Below are 19,188 nucleotides of genomic sequence, written 5' to 3'. Positions count from 1 at the left end.
AATGTACCTTCACTGTTTGCACACCCTGCCATTTTGCTCTTTGGGCAGAATGTTTTTCATGTGGATCTTTCCATACAGGGTATATCATACTACTACTACTACTACTACTACTACTACTACTACTACTACTACACAAGTATCAGTTTTCCCATGTATGCACTGGGCCCTTGTATGGCTCACCTTATACTGTGTAACCTTCGTGGTGCACCCAACATGACTGCCTCATCTGGTATACTTGTGGATGGGATGAAAAATACATGGATCTGGTGGTTACTTTGAGCGTTAAGACGTTACTTACAACCACCCCATTTTGTGTCAACTCTTCTAGGGGTAGACTATTCCACCCAGGGTAATCCTATGCAGTGCACCCAAGATGGCTGCTTCACCTGGTAACTTGAGATCATGGAATACACAACCCTTGGAAGTTGTTACCAAGATGCCTACACCAATTCTTGCATTATGCTTATGTGTGCTCAAGGTTTTCTTTTATGTCTGTGTGGCTTGTCAATTGCTGTTTTACTTAAATCTTCTGTATTATGTGCATTGCATTTGATGTCTGTAAAGCATCATGAGTTCTGTTGGAGAAAGAGCGCTATATAAATAAAATTATTATTATTATTATTATTATTATTATTATTATCATCCTCCAGAAGAGTAAAGCCCTCTCTCTCTCTCTTTCTACTGCAGGTCTTTACAGAGCCCAAAACCAAAACCCAGGAAGATGGGGCTGATCTTGATAAGCTGGCGAAAGAAGTCACCCTAAACTTCAGCTGTACAGTACTCATCGGGTTCCTACACTGGAATTCAAGAAAGTGTCTTACCTGTTTCTCTAATGTTGATTTTCCTTTAGTGTTAAATTGCGATAATGTTTACACTGTTTGCTGCCTCATGTATAACTGATCATTTCCATTCCTTTGTGAGTAAATGTGTGCCATTCCCTGTGTTTTGCATTTCGCTCACACTGTCCCACACTGTTTTTTCTGTAGTCCGCCACACAGTGCTCCCACGCCCCTAACCACATTATATTAGTTTTTCTCCTTTATATACACCCTGGGACTTTTTCTGAAGCAAAGACCAGTCCCTGGCCTTCCTGTTATGCTCATTCCTCTACTGGATCTCCATTGGAAGCTTCCTCTCCCTTTTGATTTTCTTGAAATACACTAGTTAATGAAGAATTTATCCCCCACTACCAGTTTGCTCTTATTATTGTGTTTGTTTGGGCTGTTTACAAGCTAAGTTTCTCTCTGCCTTCTCTTTCCCAACCCCCTTCTTCCTCTTTCTCCCTTGGGTGCCTTTCCTCCTATCCTGGATTTTATGGCACCCTCTTTCTTGGAACCGTTGCCTGTCTGAACCTGAGGGACATGTTATAAGTTAACAACCTTATTAACAGTCTATTCTGATATTGTTTTTCTACAAGAGACTGATCTCTCCCCCCCTCATTCTCTGCAGACTAAGTATCACTGACCTGGTTTGGGAGTGTTATGGACTCGGGGTTTCTTCCGGTGACCAGGAAGAGGAACCGCAACTGGGACGCAGCAGAGATGGCCGAATGTAGGTTTTCCTCATGCAGGATTTGGTCGGCAGACAGGAGGCACATGTGGACGCTGGAGGTCTCCTGAAAGACAAGACTTGAAAAGGCGCTGATGAATCGGTGAAGAGTACCGGACGCTGGAGGCACAAACTGCGCTTGGGAGCACTGGATGCTTGGAGACACTGAGGTGCTTGGAGGCACTGAAGTGCTTGGAGGCGCTGAAGTGCTTGGAGGCGCTGAGGTGCTTGGAGGCGCTGAGGTGCTTGGAGGCGCTGAAGTGCTTGGAGGCGCTGAAGTGCTTGGAGGCGCTGAGGTGCTTGGAGGCGCTGAAGTGCTTGGAGGCATGGAGGTGCTTTTAGGCACGGAGGTGCTTGGGGGCGCTGAAACCGCAGGAATACAAGAGCTCTGGAGATCACCACTTCTTAGACAGAATAGACGATACTCAGGCGCCGGAGCTCTGCCCGGCATCTGAATTTAAACTTCCCGCCAGTGTCTGATTGGTGGGCCGTGTAGATGACGTCACCCGCACCTTCAGTGGACGCTGAGCATACCCGCGACGTCCACACTATGACCGCTGGACGCAGCGCCGGGAGCCGGAGACCGCCAGCGAGGACGGCCACCTGGAGACCCAGCGCGCCCGGAGAGGTAAGTACGGCAGCCGCGGCTGCTGCATGACACTAAGGGGGTCTTCTCACAAACATTTTATTTTACTCTGCCCTCACCAAACATAGGGGGATTGCAATCTTACTTCAGTATTACATTGTTCTTTGATCCCAACGTTAGATTTGCCAGTGCTGGATACTCTGGGGAACATGCAGTTCTCATTGATCTCATTTCATGCTCCTAATACAGGACAGCTCTCCTACAACTCTTCCCTTTTTCATCAAATTTATCTCCAGGCTCAGGGATATGTGATCTTAGGGTTGGGGGTACTTCAATCCAGTACTTGATATGCTGCTTGATAAATCCTCCTGACCAACTTCTTCCCTCCCTAGACTTGACTCACACCTTCTGTTTTGCTTGCACCCTAAAGGACTACTCGCTCTTGAAGTTTGGAGCTTAGCCAACAAAGAGGCCATAGACTCCACATAAGACTCACTCCCATATTGACTTTTATCTTTTTTGAAGCTAGGTTCTCCTCTAAAATGATTTGGACCTACAAAATCACATTTTCATGGACAGATCATGCAGACAACATTGTCCTCCTGGATGTGTTCAACCCTCCCCCAAAGTAACTCATCTGGATCTTTGATATCTCACAACTTCTGAACCACCCCCATCTTACTCTGAGATATCTGAGTCACTGCAGGATTACTTTGATACTAATTCCACTAAGGAAAATTCTACTACTATGCTTTAGGACACCCTCTACCATAATCTGTAAGTGTCTGTATTGATCAATGGCTCTTTTTTGGGATCATTCCTAATCTCCAGTGGTACCCTCCAGGGTTGTCCCTTTTCCATTTTATTTTTGCCTTTTATAATGGGACCCCTAGCAGCCTGACTCCACTATTTCCCAGGTATCTCCGAGATCAAAGTTGGCACTTGGGAGCACACAGTTGATCTTTATGCTGATGTTTTTTTTACTGTGTACAAATCCCAGATGCCTGTGCCCCATGTGTTCCACCTTTTTCATTCTTATTCTAACTTTAAAATTAATCCTTATGATTGAACTTTTAGACTTTTTTCTCTTCCCATTAATGAAAAAACTTCTTACCCAAAATTTTCAGTTTAAATTGCAGTCCTCCCAGCTGAAATACTTGGGGGTTTTTATCTTCATTCTTTTTTTAAGTACAGCTGTGGGATTCAGTATGAAATCCTGACTGTTGGGATCCCAGCATTCGAAATACTGACGCCAGAATCCTGGCAGTAGGAATCCCAGCCTCGAGCGCAGCATGTCCCCCTTGCCGGGGGCGCTGAGCTCGCCGTGCCTAGGGCTTGGTGGAGAGCTTTGCTCATCACACTATTATATTCCCCCTTGGGTGGTAGTGTGGACCACCATCCAAGTGGGAATACCAGGCGACGGTTGGGATTTCGACCGCCGGCATTTTCCCTGCTGTCGGGATTCCGGAGGTGGTATTTTGACTGCTGGTATCCTGACGTTCAAGAAATTAACTTCATCCCTATCTTTTCCCAGCTCTTCTGCACTATTAAAGCTGACCTAGTCTCCTGGACAAAATTGTTCATTTCCTGGACAGAACACATTATGGCTGTAAAATCTAATGTACTCCATAAAATACTTTACCTATTCCAAACATTACGGATTAAAATCCTACCTGTGCTTTCATCCCTCTGCAATGTATGATTAATTCCTTCATTTGGGCAGGTAAAGGACCAAGCCTTAGGGCTTTCTATTCTTCAGTGTTTTCCTTTTGGGTGAACTTGGAGGTCCTCAATTTTAAGAAATATTTTTATGCCACATAACTTGCAAAATGTATTCAGTGGCATTCTCCTTAGGGTTCTCAAGTTCGAGTGGATATAGAGTCAGCTGTCCTCTCTCTACTATCGACTTCTTACAGTCTTTGGTCCTCACACTCTAGTTGACCCATTGCAGCCCATGCTCATGACATTATTAACCTTAACTTGATGATATGGTTCAAATGTAATGCAATGTTACCCACTGTCTTGCTCCTACTCCCTCTTTCCTTGCCCTTTAGGCATAACCCAAACTTCCCAACTGACTCATCAGTCTTTTCTTCAAGGACTAAAGCCAAAATTGGATTGCTTAATTATATTGTTGTCAGATGAGTATTCCCCACTTTCCATTATCTCCAGGAATGATCCGCCTCCCTATAGTCTCCTTTTTACCTATTCCAAACATTACGGATTAAAATCCTACCTGTGCTTTCATCCCTCTGTAATGTATGATTAATTCCTTCATTTGGGCAGGCAAAGGACCAAGCCTTAGGGCTTTCTATTTTTCAGTGTTTCCCTTTTGGGTGAACTTGGGGGCCCTCAATTTTAAGAAATATTTTTATGCCACAAAACTTGCAAAATGTATTCAGTGGCATTCTCCTTAGGGTTCTCAAGTTTGAGTGGATATAGAGTCAGCTGTCCTCTCTCTACTATCGACTTCTTACAGTCTTTGGTCCTCACACTCTAGTTGACCCATTGCAGCCCATGCTCATGACATAATTAACCTTAACTTGATGATATGGTTCAAATGTAATGCAATGCTACCCACTGTCTTGCTCCTACTCCCTCTTTCCTTACCTTTTAGACATAACCCAAACTTCCCAACTCACTCATCAGTCTTCTCTTCAAGGACTAAAGCCAAAATTGGATTGCTTAATAATATTGTTGTCAGATGAGTATTACCCACTTTCCATTATCTCCACGAATGATCCGCCTCCCTATAGTCTCCTTTTTATCAATTCCAGCATCTTATTTCATTCTCAATCCTGTAAACATTCTTCAGGTCTCTTACTCTAATTGAAACCTATTTCCGTTCTGGCCGTGCATCCAGTGTTTAACTCCATCCTGACTTCTCCCATCCATCTTCAGTGTCTTCTTGAATGGAACTGGGAGAGAGACTTGGGTGAGCCCCTGGATTCAGAGGACTGGTTAGATATAGAGAACTGGCATCTGTAAGTCCAATATCAGTTCTGCCACAAACGAGAATGTTTATAAATTGTTATTTCAGTGGTGATTGCTAGCGTCTAGACTTAAAATAATCTTCTCCTCAGCTCTTCTCTGTTAGAGGGGTTACCCAGACACTGGGTCTTTCCTTTTTATTTGGTGGTCCTCCTGAGCTCCCTGCTAAATTTAGACAGCCAATGTCTTTTTACTACTGCAGACTTTTTCTGATCTACCTAAACATCAGAACAGGCCTGCCATACATATCCATTGCCTCCCACTGGTAGTCTCAGAGCCCCCATACTGTATTCTGAACTACTGCAGAGGAAATAGTTTGTCTATGAGATAGACCACATGACCAGCATCCTAAGATGCACCTGTACCTCTGTTTCTAATGTCTAGAGCTCTTGGTCTTCCCACCAAGGTATCTCTGCACTTCCTTTCTGAACTTAGACTCTCCCTCCTAGCCCCATTTTTCATTATACTTTTTCATTCCTTCAGCTGCCAATGAACCCACTTTCTCTAGTCCCCATTTTCTTCTTTCTTCCCCTTTTCTCTTTTTCTTCTTAAAATAATTCTGTCCAAGTCTTACTCTATTACATTTATGTATTTGTGCTATGTTTTTTTCTATTTTTGCATTTCCTTGGTTTGCTTTTTTTGTTCTTTCTGTATCTACTTGGGGATTTATTAAATTCTACATTGCATATCTGTTAATTAAATAATTATGTATATCACAGTAATTGCAATCAACACAAAATATTGCTTTAGTCTCACTCAATCCAGTGACCACAAAGTACTATATGAATGTTCTCTTAGGTCTTATTGTACAGACAACTTTCATTTATTACAGGTCTTTCCATTTCATGCAGTAATTATATTTTAATACAGTACTACTGTGTTTCATTATCTGTCTAAAAGGCAAACTTGTACATCTAGTCCACAGCACTCCCCCACCCCCTCTTCCAGCCCCTTCAATGTCCACAGCCCAATCTCCCCCCTCTCACAGCCCCTTCAATGTCCTCAGCATACTCTCCGCCTCCCCCAGCCCTTCAATGTCCACAGCCAAATCCCCCCCTCTCACAGCCCCTTCAATGTCCTCAGCATACTCTCCGCCTCCCCCAGCCCTTCAATGTCCACAGCCAAATCCCCCCCCTCCCCACACATTATTATTACCCCCACCATCAATATCATACCTCCAAACAGTTCCGATTTCAGTGGGACTGTCCCACTTTTCAGAAAGTTGGTGGACACTCTGGCACTGCTGCTCTGCAATGCAGATGTGGTGAATGGATGCTGTGCCATGTGTGCAGTGTCCATTTAGTGCCAGGAGGAAGCTGGGGGATCGCCCCTAGTGCGACAAGAAAAGGTGGCATGATGTGTGGTAAGGCACCTAAACCATCACACATTAAGGGGTATGGCCTAATATACATGAGACCATGCCCCTTGTTGATATATATGACCATTTCTTAGCATTAATACTGGCCAACCTGGTTTTGCCTTTTACATGATTGCCCCTTTAAAACATTTGGTAAACTTGCTGGGAACTCGCCTAATACCTACAAGTTGCAGAATATTACATTTACCCCTTAAACTGCATAGCAGAGAGTGTCTGTTACCCAAAACAACCAAACTAAACAATGAGACAGTGAGCACTATGTCATCTAAACTAAAGTTCATACTGTTTTGCACAAATATATAATAACTGACTTAGTTATATGCATTGTCATTTTTAGGGCTGCTGTGCTAGCACAAAGTCATTTTATGTATAATTAATAATATTCCTAGGGAACCTAGTTGCTGTATTGAGAATAAGTGAAAGCTAGCTGTCATCTGCAGACACAATCTTTGGATGAAATAGAGGGGATTAAAACCTTAAGACTCAAATATCCCACTTAAAGTACTGCACACAATGATATCAAAGCCAAAATAAATATTTGCATTTATCTTTGATACACAACACCATATAGGGTGGGATGCATCAGGAATCACATTTTGTATGTGATGCATCACGCCACTCATCACATGCATATCAGTGTTTATTAACACCGTATGCATGAAGAATTTAGCAAAGGACAACTCTCCCAATGAGAGATATCCTTTGTGGTGTACGTACTTCCAGATCTGTGCATGCATCATATGATGCATGTGCCGCAGAGGTAGCTGGAGGGATCCAATTGGATCCCTCTCAGGGCAGGGTCCGATAAGAAGCCCATAGGCTTCTATTTGGCATTACCCATTGGGTCCAAGCTTGGTGCATACGCGAAAAGCAGCCAGACTTCCAAAAACTGCATTTTTCTGAGATTTAATTGCAAAAAAATTTCATGTATCCCACCCTTAAATAGTAAGTTGTGTCAATTCAATCAGCGTGTCATATAATATAATGCATTAGTCTTTAGCTTCCACTTGAATAATGGATGCAGTGATAAAAAGTATTTAGATTCAAATAAATGTGAATATTTCACTGGAGCATCTAATGCAAGTAATTAAAAATTATTGCAAGGAAGAAAACAAAACTTTCAGGAGATGACAAATACAATTATTTTGTTAGTGAATCAATGCAGGCTTTCTCCGCAAGATCTATTTGCTATTATTTCATTAGTATGCTTCACATTTCTAAATTATGGCTACTACTTTAAATAATGTTATGCAAGGAGAATTATTGATAAAAAAAGCCCATCTTCAGTTTAATTGTTTATATTAGCCACTACTTTCCTAATCACCAAACATCCATCTATCCAAATGCTGTGATTGTGTTCAGCTCATTGTTCAGTATGCAAAGTAAAATATTAATATTAAATACATGGAAATTTACATCTGTTCTTTCTATAACATAAATATTGGTCTCTGTAATATGACTTATATGGATCAGTTGTCTCATCTGTTGTGCAATAAACAGGATAATTATCATTCACACTAGAATGATTGCTTTGTACTTTTGGTTTAATTTACATTAGCATCAAATGTAAATAGAATTGTGGCATACTTTCTGTAGTTGAGGCTGCAGTTTGGAAATGTTGTTTTGTATAAATTGATGCATATTTTCTATTCGCATGTGAAAGTGTATTAGAATATGGGACACAGTGAAAAGAGTTCCACTTTGAGTTTTTTGTGTACAATATTGCAGCATTTGCACAGCTTAAGGCCCATACACACTAGACGAGAAAATAAAAGATATCACTCAGAAGGGCCATTCTGAGTGAGATCTTTTACAATCTCGTCTAGTGTGTACACTCAGTGTCGTTTACGATGCGTGCTCCCGCGCATCATTAACGACCCCCTCCCTCATCTAAACATGTACAGACAAGGGAAGTCCTCGTTACCAACAGCCGTCGCTCCCTTCCCCGCTTGCATCGGCAAGTGTGTATGCACTTGCCTTTGCCGGGTCCCGCCACTGCCAATATCAGCGTCTAGTGGGTTTACTGGCACAATTGGTTGGTTGGTCAATTTATGGGATGGATAGCTGTCATCTCGACAGAGGCATCAATAGTTGCAAACTGTCTAATATACAGAACCAGAAAAAGTGGAACGGCTCCCAAGCGCTGCTTTACACGGGTAACTTCTCTTAGAACTCCACAGACAAACCCTCAAAAGAAAGAAAGGGACATATTCATGCAATGTAAATGTCCATATATATGTTATTCATTCGTATAGATGATCCTCAACTGACCTCTGGGCAATGCCCTATGTTCACATCAAGGTTTCTTTATATTTCCAAATTTCATAAAATCACTTCTTAACTTATTGGTATATGGCTCACCTTCGGTAAGTACCCTATGTGCATCAAAAGGTTTCTTTCTAGTAGAGATGAGCGGGTTCGGTTCCTCGGAATCCGAACCCGCCCGAACTTCAGCCTTTTTTGCACGGGTCCGAGCAGACTCGGATCCTCCCGCCTTGCTCGGTTAACCCGAGCGCGCCCGAACGTCATCATCCCGCTGTCGGATTCTCGCGAGACTTGGATTCTATATAAGGAGCCGCGCGTCGCCGCCATTTTCACACGTGCATTGAGATTGATAGGGAGAGGACGTGGCTGGCGTCCTCTCCGTTTAGAATAGATTAGAGAGACACTTGATTTACTAATTTTGGGGAGCATTAGGAGTACTCAGTACAGTGCAGAGTTTTGCTGATAGTGACCACCAGTTTTATTTATAATCCGTTCTCTGCCTGAAAAAAAACGATACACAGTCACATACCATATCTGTGCTCAGCCTGTGTGCTGCATGATATATCATCTATGTATATCTGACTGTGCTGAGTGCTCACTGCTCACACAGCTGAATTGTGGGGGAGACTGGGGTGCAGTTATAGCAGGAGTACAGTGCACACTTTTGCTGCCAGTGACCACCAGTATATTGTCTGCCTGAAAAAGTTAAACACTCCTGTGGTGTTTTTTTTTTTATTCTATAGTATAAACGCATTCTCCTGACAGTGTCCAGCAGGTCCGTCATTCATTATATTATATAAATATTTACCTACAGTAGTGTTATATATTTTTTTTTCATCTCTATCATCTTTATCATCTCTGTATTAGCAGACGCAGTACGGTAGTCCATGGCTGTGGCTATCTCTGTGTCGTCAGTGCTCGTCCATAATTGTATACCTACCTACCTGTGGTGGTTTTTTTTTTTCTATCTTCTTCATACTAGTAGTTTAGGAGTCTGCTGACAGTGTCCACCAGGTCCGTCATTATAATCCTACAGTAGTAATATATTTAGTATATTATCTATACTAGCAGACGCAGTACGGTAGTCCACGGCTGTGGCTATCTCTGTGTCGTCAGTGCTCGTCCATAATTGTATACCTACCTACCTGTGGTGGGGTTTTTTTTTCTATCTTCTTCATACTAGTAGTTTAGGAGTCTGCTGACAGTGTCCACCAGGTCCGTCATTATAATCCTACAGTAGTAATATATTTAGTATATTATCTATACTAGCAGACGCAGTACGGTAGTCCACGGCTGTGGCTATCTCTGTGTCGTCAGTGCTCGTCCATAATTGTATACCTACCTACCTGTGGTGGGTTTTTTTTTCTATCTTCTTCATACTAGTAGTTTAGGAGTCTGCTGACAGTGTCCACCAGGTCCGTCATTATAATCCTACAGTAGTAATATATTTAGTATATTATCTATACTAGCAGACGCAGTACGGTAGTCCACGGCTGTGGCTATCTCTGTGTCGTCAGTGCTCGTCCATAATTGTATACCTACCTGTGGTGGGGTTTTTTTTTCTATCTTCTTCATACTAGTAGTTTAGGAGTCTGCTGACAGTGTCCCCCAGGTCCGTAATTATATTATATACCTACAGTAGTAATATATTTAGTATATTATCTATACTAGCAGACGCAGTACGGTAGGCCACGGCTGTACCTACCTCTGTGTCGTCACTCGTCCATAATTGTATACCTACCTGTGGTGGGTTTTTTTTTTCTATCTTCTTCATACTAGTAGTTTAGCAGTCTGCTGACAGTGTCCACCAGGTCCGTCATTATATTATATATACCTACAGTAGTTATATATATATTTTTTTTATATCATTAATTATCATCTCTATACTAGCAGATGCAGTACGGTAGTCCACGGCTGTAGCTACCTCTGTGTCGTCAGTCACTCGTCATCCATAAGTATACTAGTATCCATCCATCTCCATTGTTTACCTGAGGTGCCTTTTAGTTGTGCCTATTAAAATATAGAGAACAAAAATGTTGAGGTTCCAAAAATAGGGAAAGATCAAGATCCACTTCCCCATCGTGCTGAAGCTGCTGCCACTAGTCATGGCCGAGACGATGAAATTCCATCAACGTCGTCTGCCAAGGCCGATGCCCAATGTCATAGTACAGAGCATGTAAAATCCAAAACACAAAAGATCAGTAAAAAAAGGACTCAAAAATCTAAATTAAAATCGTCGGAGGAGAAGCGTAAACTTGCCAATATGCCATTTACCACACGGAGTGGCAAGGAACGGCTGAGGCCCTGGCCTATGTTCATGGCTAGTGGTTCAGCTTCACATGAGGATGGAAGCACTCAGCCTCTCGCTAGAAAAATGAAAAGACTTAAGCTGGCAAAAGCACAGCAAAGAACTGTGCGTTCTTCGAAATCACAAATCCACAAGGAGAGTCCAATTGTGTCGGTTGCGATGCCTGACCTTCCCAACACTGGACGTGAAGAGCATGCGCCTTCCACCATTTGCACGCCCCCTGCAAGTGCTGGAAGGAGCACCCGCAGTCCAGTTCCTGATAGTCAGATTGAAGATGTCAGTGTTGAAGTACACCAGGATGAGGAGGATATGGGTGTTGCTGGCGCTGGGGAGGAAATTGACAAGGAGGATTCTGATGGTGAGGTGGTTTGTTTAAGTCAGGCACCCGGGGAGACACCTGTTGTCCGTGGGAGGAATATGGCCATTGACATGCCTGGTGAAAATACCAAAAAAAATCAGCTCTTCGGTGTGGAAGTATTTCAACAGAAATGCGGACAACAGGTGTCAAGCCGTGTGTTGCCTTTGTCAAGCTGTAATAAGTAGGGGTAAGGACGTTAACCACCTCGGAACATCCTCCCTTATACGTCACCTGCAGCGCATTCATCATAAGTCAGTGACAAGTTCAAAAACTTTGGGCGACAGCGGAAGCAGTCCACTGACCAGTAAATCCCTTCCTCTTGTAACCAAGCTCACGCAAACCACCCCACCATCTCCCTCAGTGTCAATTTCCTCCTTCCCCAGGAATGCCAATAGTCCTGCAGGCCATGTCACTGGCAATTCTGACGAGTCCTCTCCTGCCTGGGATTCCTCCGATGCATCCTTGAGTGTAACGCCTACTGCTGCTGGCGCTGCTGCTGTTGTTGCTGCTGGGAGTCGATGGTCATCCCAGAGGGGAAGTCGTAAGACCACTTTTACTACTTCCACCAAGCAATTGACTGTCCAACAGTCCTTTGCGAGGAAGATGAAATATCACAGCAGTCATCCTGCTGCAAAGCGGATAACTGAGGCCTTGGCATCCTGGGCGGTGAGAAACGTGGTTCCGGTATCCATCATTACTTCAGAGCCAACTATAGACTTGATTGAGGTACTGTGTCCCAGGTACCAAATACCATCTAGGTTCCATTTCTCTAGGCAGGCGATACCGAAAATGTACACAGACCTCAGAAAAATACTCACCAGTGTCCTAAAAAATGCAGTTGTACCCAATGTCCACTTAACCACGGACATGTGGACAAGTGGAGCAGGGCAGACTCAGGACTATATGACTGTGACAGCCCACTGGGTAGATGTATTGACTCCCGCCGCAAGAACAGCAGCGGCGGCACCAGTAGCAGCATCTCGCAAACGCCAACTCTTTCCTAGGCAGGCTACGCTTTGTATCACCGCTTTCCAGAATACGCACACAGCTGAAAACCTCTTACGGCAACTGAGGAAGATCATCGCAGAATGGCTTACCCCAATTGGACTCTCCTGTGGATTTGTGGCATCGGACAACGCCAGCAATATTGTGCGTGCATTATATCTGGGCAAATTCCAGCACGTCCCATGTTTTGCACATACCTTGAATTTGGTGGTGCAGAATTATTTAAAAAACGAGAGGGGCGTGCAAGAGATGCTGTCGGTGGCCAGAAGAATTGCGGGACACTTTCGGCGTACAGGCACCACGTACAGAAGACTGGAGCAACACCAAAAACGCCTGAACCTGCCCTGCCATCATCTGAAGCAAGAAGTGGTAACGAGGTGGAATTCAACCCTCTATATGCTTCAGAGGATGGAGGAGCAGCAAAAGGCCATTCAAGCCTATACATCTGGCCACGATATAGGCAAAGGAGGTGGAATGCACCTGTCTCAAGCGCAGTGGAGAATGATTTCAACGTTGTGCAAGGTTCTGCAACCTTTTGAACTTGCCACACGTGAAGTCAGTTCAGACACTGCCAGCCTGAGACAGGTCATTCCCCTCATCAGGCTTTTGCAGAAGAAGCTGGAGACATTGAAGGAGGAGCTAAGACATAGCGATTCCGCTAGGCATGTGGGACTTGTGGATGGAGCCCTTCATTCGCTTAACCAGGATTCACGGGTGGTCAATCTGTTGAAATCAGAGCACTACATTTTGGCCACCGTGCTCGATCCTAGATTTAAAACCTACGTTGGATCTCTCTTTCCGGCAGACACAAGTCTGCAGGGGTTCAAAGACCTGCTGGTGGGAAAATTATCAAGTCAAGTGGAACTTGATCGGTCAACAGCTCCTCCTTCACATTCTCCCGCAATTGGGGGTGCGAGGAAAAGGCTCAGAATTCCGAGCCCACCCGCTGGCGGTGATGCAGGGCAGTCTGGAGCGACTGCTGATGCTGACATCTGGTCCGGACTGAAGGACCTGCCAACGATTACGGACATGTCGTCTACTGGCACTGCATATGATTCTCTCTCCATTGAAAGAATGGTGGAGGATTATATGAGTGACCGCATCCAAGTAGGCACGTCAGACAGTCCGTACGTATACTGGCAGGAAAAAGAGGCAATTTGGAGGCCCTTGCAGAAACTGGCTTTATTCTACCTAAGTTGTCCTCCCACAAGTGTGTACTCCGAAAGAGTGTTTAGTGCCGCCGCTCACCTTGTCAGCAATCGGCGTACGAGGTTACTTCCAGAAAATGTGGAGAAGATGATGTTCATTAAAATGAATTATAATCAATTCCTCCGTGGAGACATTGACCAGCAGCAATTGCCTCCACAAAGTACACAGGGAGCTGAGATGGTGGATTCCAGTGGGGACGAATTGATAATCTGTGAGGAGGGGGATGTACACGGTGATGAATCGGAGGATGATGATGAGGTGGACATCTTGCCTCTGTAGAGCCAGTTTGTGCAAGGAGAGATTAATTGCTTCTTTTTTGGTGGGGGTCCAAACCAACCCGTCATTTCAGTCACAGTCGTGTGGCAGACCCTGTCACTGAAATGATGGGTTGGTTAAAGTGTGCATGTCCTGTTTATACAACATAAGGGTGGGTGGGAGGGCCCAAGGACAATTCCATCTTGCACCTCTTTTTTCTTTAATTTTTCTTTGCGTCATGTGCTGTTTGGGGAGTGTTTTTTGGAAGGGCCATCCTGCGTGACACTGCAGTGCCACTCCTAGATGGGCCAGGTGTTTGTGTCGGCCACTTGGGTCGCTTAGCTTAGCCATCCAGCGACCTTGGTGCAAATTTTAGCACTAAAAATAATATTGTGAGGTGTGAGGTGTTCAGAATAGACTGAAAATGAGTGGAAATTATGGTTATTGAGGTTAATAATACTTTGGGATCAAAATGACCCCCAAATTCTATGATTTAAGCTGTTTTTTAGGGTTTTTTGAAAAAAACACCCGAATCCAAAACACACCCGAATCCGACAAAAAAAATTCGGTGAGGTTTTGCCAAAACGCGTTCGAACCCAAAACACGGCCGCGGAACCGAACCCAAAACCAAAACACAAAACTCGAAAAATTTCCGGTGCACATCTCTACTTTCTAGTACCCCATTCGTCTGGATCAGGCTGAGCGATGTCTGGCTCTTATACCGTCATGATATATGGAGTATATCAAAGCCGAAAGTCCATGCAATGTCAGGTATAAACCGATTTATTCATAAAAATATAAAAATATATACAATCCACTGTATCATAGGTCACAAAAACTACACAGTATTCCCAACCGGCAAGATCTATATCACCGCACACCCCTCAGATGGAAAAACGAGGGAGAGGAAAAAAGGGAATCATGTGTGGGTAAAGCAGATGTAACCAAAAAAGGTCTTTACCAATTCCTCACGGTAAGTGACGTAGTGAACCTATGAAGAGTGTCGCAATTCCACCGACGCGTTTCGGAAACACTGTTCCTTCATCAAGGTGTGGGGTGATAATGGACCCTGCCGGTCATTTTATCCTCCCTAACATGGTCACATGTCTTTAATTGACCAACCAGTCAACAGTGCTGAGCTATCTTTGTTTTGATTATAGTACAGTACACTAATGTATAATAGCTTCCTCTGGGTGGTATTCAGTATGCCGGCTGTTGGGATCTCGGCGCTCAGTATACTGGCGCTGGCATCCCGACACCCGGCATACCGACAACTATTCTCCCTCTTGGGGGTCCATGACCCCCCTGGAGGGAGAATAAATAGCGTGGTGCGCCACCATGCCCGCAACGGGCACGCCGATATGCTGGCCATCGGGATCCTGGCCGCTGGCATAACATACTGCATCCGCTTGCTCTACATTTACTTCTCATCCCTTTAGTTTACCAGCCTTCATGAGCAGGACCCTCTTCCCTCATGTGCTTTTCCTCACTTGAACCATCATCACCTACTGCTAACAATAGCACCAAACCTTTGGCTTTGGTTGCCCTACTACTTATTTGGGTACATGACTGCTGTTGCAGGAATGTTGATAAACCTTGTTCGTGTCCTGCAATGTTTTGTTATGTAAGTTACTTTGTTCTTTTTCTGTTCACACTGTCTCTGTAAGGTTCTGTGGATGATGATGATAATAATAATAATAACAATAACCACTAACATGTAAATATGAGATAAACAATCTGTAAAATACCATTATTGTCATTTATAAGCATTATTAGATCAACTGTCTTGGTAAATGCCACTAATATGGACTTAATTGTTATGTCCTCAGACAATTATGTCCTCAGACCGCTGCATCAGGTTTTCACCTGTAGTAATTCTCACATTGGGGGTAATTCCAAGTTGATCGCAGCAGGATTTTTGATAGCAACTGGGAAAAACCATGTGCACTGCAGGGGAGGCAGATATAACATGTGCAGAGAGAGTTAAATTTGGGTGTGGTGTGTTCAATCTGCAATCTAATTTGCAGTGTAAAAATAAAGCAGCCAGTATTTACCCTGCACAGAAATAAAATAACCCACCCAAATCTAACTCTTTCTGCACATGTTATATCTGCCTCCCCTGCAGTGCACATGGTTTTGCCCAGTTGCTATCAAAAATCCTGCTGCGATCAACTTGGAATTACCCCCATTGTGTTTATTACCATTGTCATATTGTGGGATATATTAGTGTTCTTCGTATGCATCACTAGAGTACACTTTACTTATGACATTCCTGTATGCAACACATTCCAAAGTCTTGTATTAAACAATTGCCACCTATACTAGTTTAAGTACATGCGGGATTATCTAGCCAGCCCAATTCTCTATCTGAATCAATTAGGCTAGTTGTAGTTCCACATGGAAAAATATTATAAACAATAACAGACACTTTAGTAAAAAATACTGCACAAATACATCATTCTGCCCTTTATTAACAACCTAATTCCAGGGGGGTCATCTGAGTTATTCCTTGTGCAATCCAAAGGTAAGACAATAACCCATTAATGCCACTAGTGCAGGGCAATTTGGTTATGGTGGGTCAGTGGCGTAAGTTCGTCCCAGTCGCCCGGAGGCATGATAAATGTTGGTGCCCCCCTACATATACACATACACACACATACCATATGTAGCTATCCGGCACTAAGGGTGAACAGTAGCAGCGTGCTCAGGTACCTTTCCCAGTAGTAATATAGATACACATACAAAGTGGACGCACACCAAGTCAGTTATTACAATAAAACAGACACCAGCATACCATTATAGTACACCTACAGTGCTCCCTCACCCGCCAGCAGGTCTCGATGGAGATGCTTTGGCGCAGTGGTGTGCCGATATAATTAGTGTTCACTGTAGGATTTTTTTTACGGCAGGGTGCTGATCACGGGGAGGGATGGGCAAACTTAGGTACATACTATAATGCTTGGTGCTCCCATACCTATGGGCCAAAACATGGACAGTGCGCGCCGAAGGCGCGCTCCAAAAATCTAGCGGCGTTGTTTCATAATAGGGGCCAAACACTTTATTACAACACGGTGGTGCACCTAATACACATTGCACCAGATAGAACCTCCTACACACTGCGACAGATAGAGCACGTTATACACATTGCACCAGGTAGAGAGCACTGAGGCACACTGCACCAGGTAGAGAGCACTGAGGCACACTGCACCAGGTAGAGAGCACTGAGGCACACTGCACCAGGTAGAGAGCACTGAGGCACACTGCACCAGGTAGAGAGCACTGAGGCACACTGCACCAGGTAGAGAGCACTGAGGCACACTGCACCAGGTAGAGAGCACTGAGACACACTGCACCAGGTAGAGAGCACTGAGACACACTGCACCAGGTAGAGAGCACTGAGGCACACTGCACCAGGTAGAGAGCACTGAGGCACACTGCACCAGGTAGAGAGCACTGAGGCACACTGCACCAGGTAGAGAGCACTGAGGCACACTGCACCAGGTAGAGAGCACTGAGACACACTGCACCAGGTAGAGAGCACTGAGGCACACTGCACCAGGTAGAGAGCACTGAGGCACACTGCACCAGGTAGAGAGCACTGAGGCACACTGCACCAGGTAGAGAGCACTGAGACACACTGCACCAGGTAGAGAGCACTGAGACACACTGCACCAGGTAGAGAGCACTGAGGCACACTGCACCAGGTAGAGAGCACTGAGACACACTGCACCAGGTAGAGAGCACTGAGGCACACTGCACCAGGTAGAGAGCACTGAGGCACACTGCACCAGGTAGAGAGCACTGAGACACACTGCACCAGGTAGAGAGCACTGAGGCACACTGCACCAGGTAGAGAGCACTGAGGCACACTGCACCAGGTAGAGAGCACTGAGACACACTGCACCAGGTAGAGAGCACTGAGGCACACTGCACCAGGTAGAGAGCACTGAGGCACACTGCACCAGGTAGAGAGCACTGAGGCACACTGCACCAGGTAGAGAGCACTGAGGCACACTGCACCAGGTAGAGAGCACTGAGATTGAAGTTTACAGCTGCAAAATACTTACAAGGTTAATTTAGCCCAGGGGGACTCTCATGTGCTTACCGGGTCCGGCGGCGCACGGCTGGGTCTGGCGGCGTGGCGGGGTACGGCAGGCAGAAAACGGCGGGTTGGTAGGGCGCACAAAAACGGGCAGGGTGGGATTCATCTGTCTAAAAAAAGGTGCAGACACCTAGCGTGAACACTAGATATATATATAAAAAAAACACAAACGCCTCATTCACTTAAACACACACACACACGTCTCTTTCACTTACACACACAAGTCTCTCTTACATACACATGCCTCCCACTTACACACACATACATGCCTCTCACTTACATACACATGTCTCTCACTTACACACACACACACATCACTCACACACATGCCTTTTACTTGAATGCACAACTTTCATTAAAAACACACACACACCTCACTTAAAAACAAGCACACACAAAACACAGTGCTTCCCCCCAAATACACCTCTCCCCTACCCCCCACACAGTGTCTACCTTTGGCTTTCATCATCAGGCTGACGGAGCAGAGAGCTTCCCTCGGCTGGCTAGAAGAGGAGCTGTGCTCTGGAGCTCCCCCTAGCTGCAGCCAGTGCCATCTCTCCCTACAGGAGGCAGCTTCCGTGTCAGTGACTGCTCCTCCGTCCACAATAGCAGCGCAGTTCTCAGGCTGCGGGAGACAGTGGAGGAGATGCGCCCCCTTGTGGTCAGGAGCCCGGCGGCAGCCGACTCCACTGCCTCCCACAGTTCCGCCCCTGTGGTGGGTACACACTATGCAATACACTCTATGAGCGATTTCACATAGTTTTTCGCCTCCTGGGCCGGGTCGCCGACATAGTGCATACACACTATGCGATATCGCACAGTGACATCATGCCGCGGCCGGCCCTAACATGCAGCGTCTGACAATATAGTCAGATTGAGCTGCATGTACAGGTGGCAGCGGGGTTTATCTCTTCATGTAATTTCCCATTACTTTTGTTTTTAAGCAACTGCTTTGAATATTACATGGTAACAAATAGCTTAAATTGTACTACATTATGAATATTTGCGTATATGTTCTGTTGTGCTATATTTTACATGTAGCTGTAAAGAATCACTCTGCTTCCCTCTAGTGGAACTCCATTAGTATCATTTATATATGTGTAACTAAGCAAATATAAAGAAATGAATGAACAAAAATTCATGTACTAAGTGCAATACAGCAGCACAGAGCTTTTCTGGTTTT

General features: G+C 44.7%; 1 long non-coding RNA gene across 1 annotated transcript in view; it reads right to left on the bottom strand.

Annotated features, from left to right (window-relative positions):
- The window catches only part of LOC134886784 (uncharacterized), a 37,233-nt gene extending 18,520 nt beyond the window's left edge, over nt 1-18,713 (bottom strand). The window contains exons 1-2 of the long non-coding RNA XR_010170912.1: nt 18,459-18,713; nt 18,009-18,115 (exon numbers count right to left, since the gene is read on the bottom strand). This is a non-coding gene — a long non-coding RNA (uncharacterized LOC134886784). The remainder of the gene's footprint in view (nt 1-18,008; nt 18,116-18,458) is intronic.
- Between the last annotated feature and the right edge of the window lie 475 nt (nt 18,714-19,188).

The sequence above is a fragment of the Pseudophryne corroboree genome, chromosome 1, assembly GCF_028390025.1.
Source record: "Pseudophryne corroboree isolate aPseCor3 chromosome 1, aPseCor3.hap2, whole genome shotgun sequence".
Taxonomy (NCBI): Eukaryota; Metazoa; Chordata; class Amphibia; order Anura; family Myobatrachidae; genus Pseudophryne; species Pseudophryne corroboree.
The sequence above is the reverse complement of the archived record's forward strand: the minus strand, read 5'-3'. Positions and strand labels throughout refer to the sequence as shown.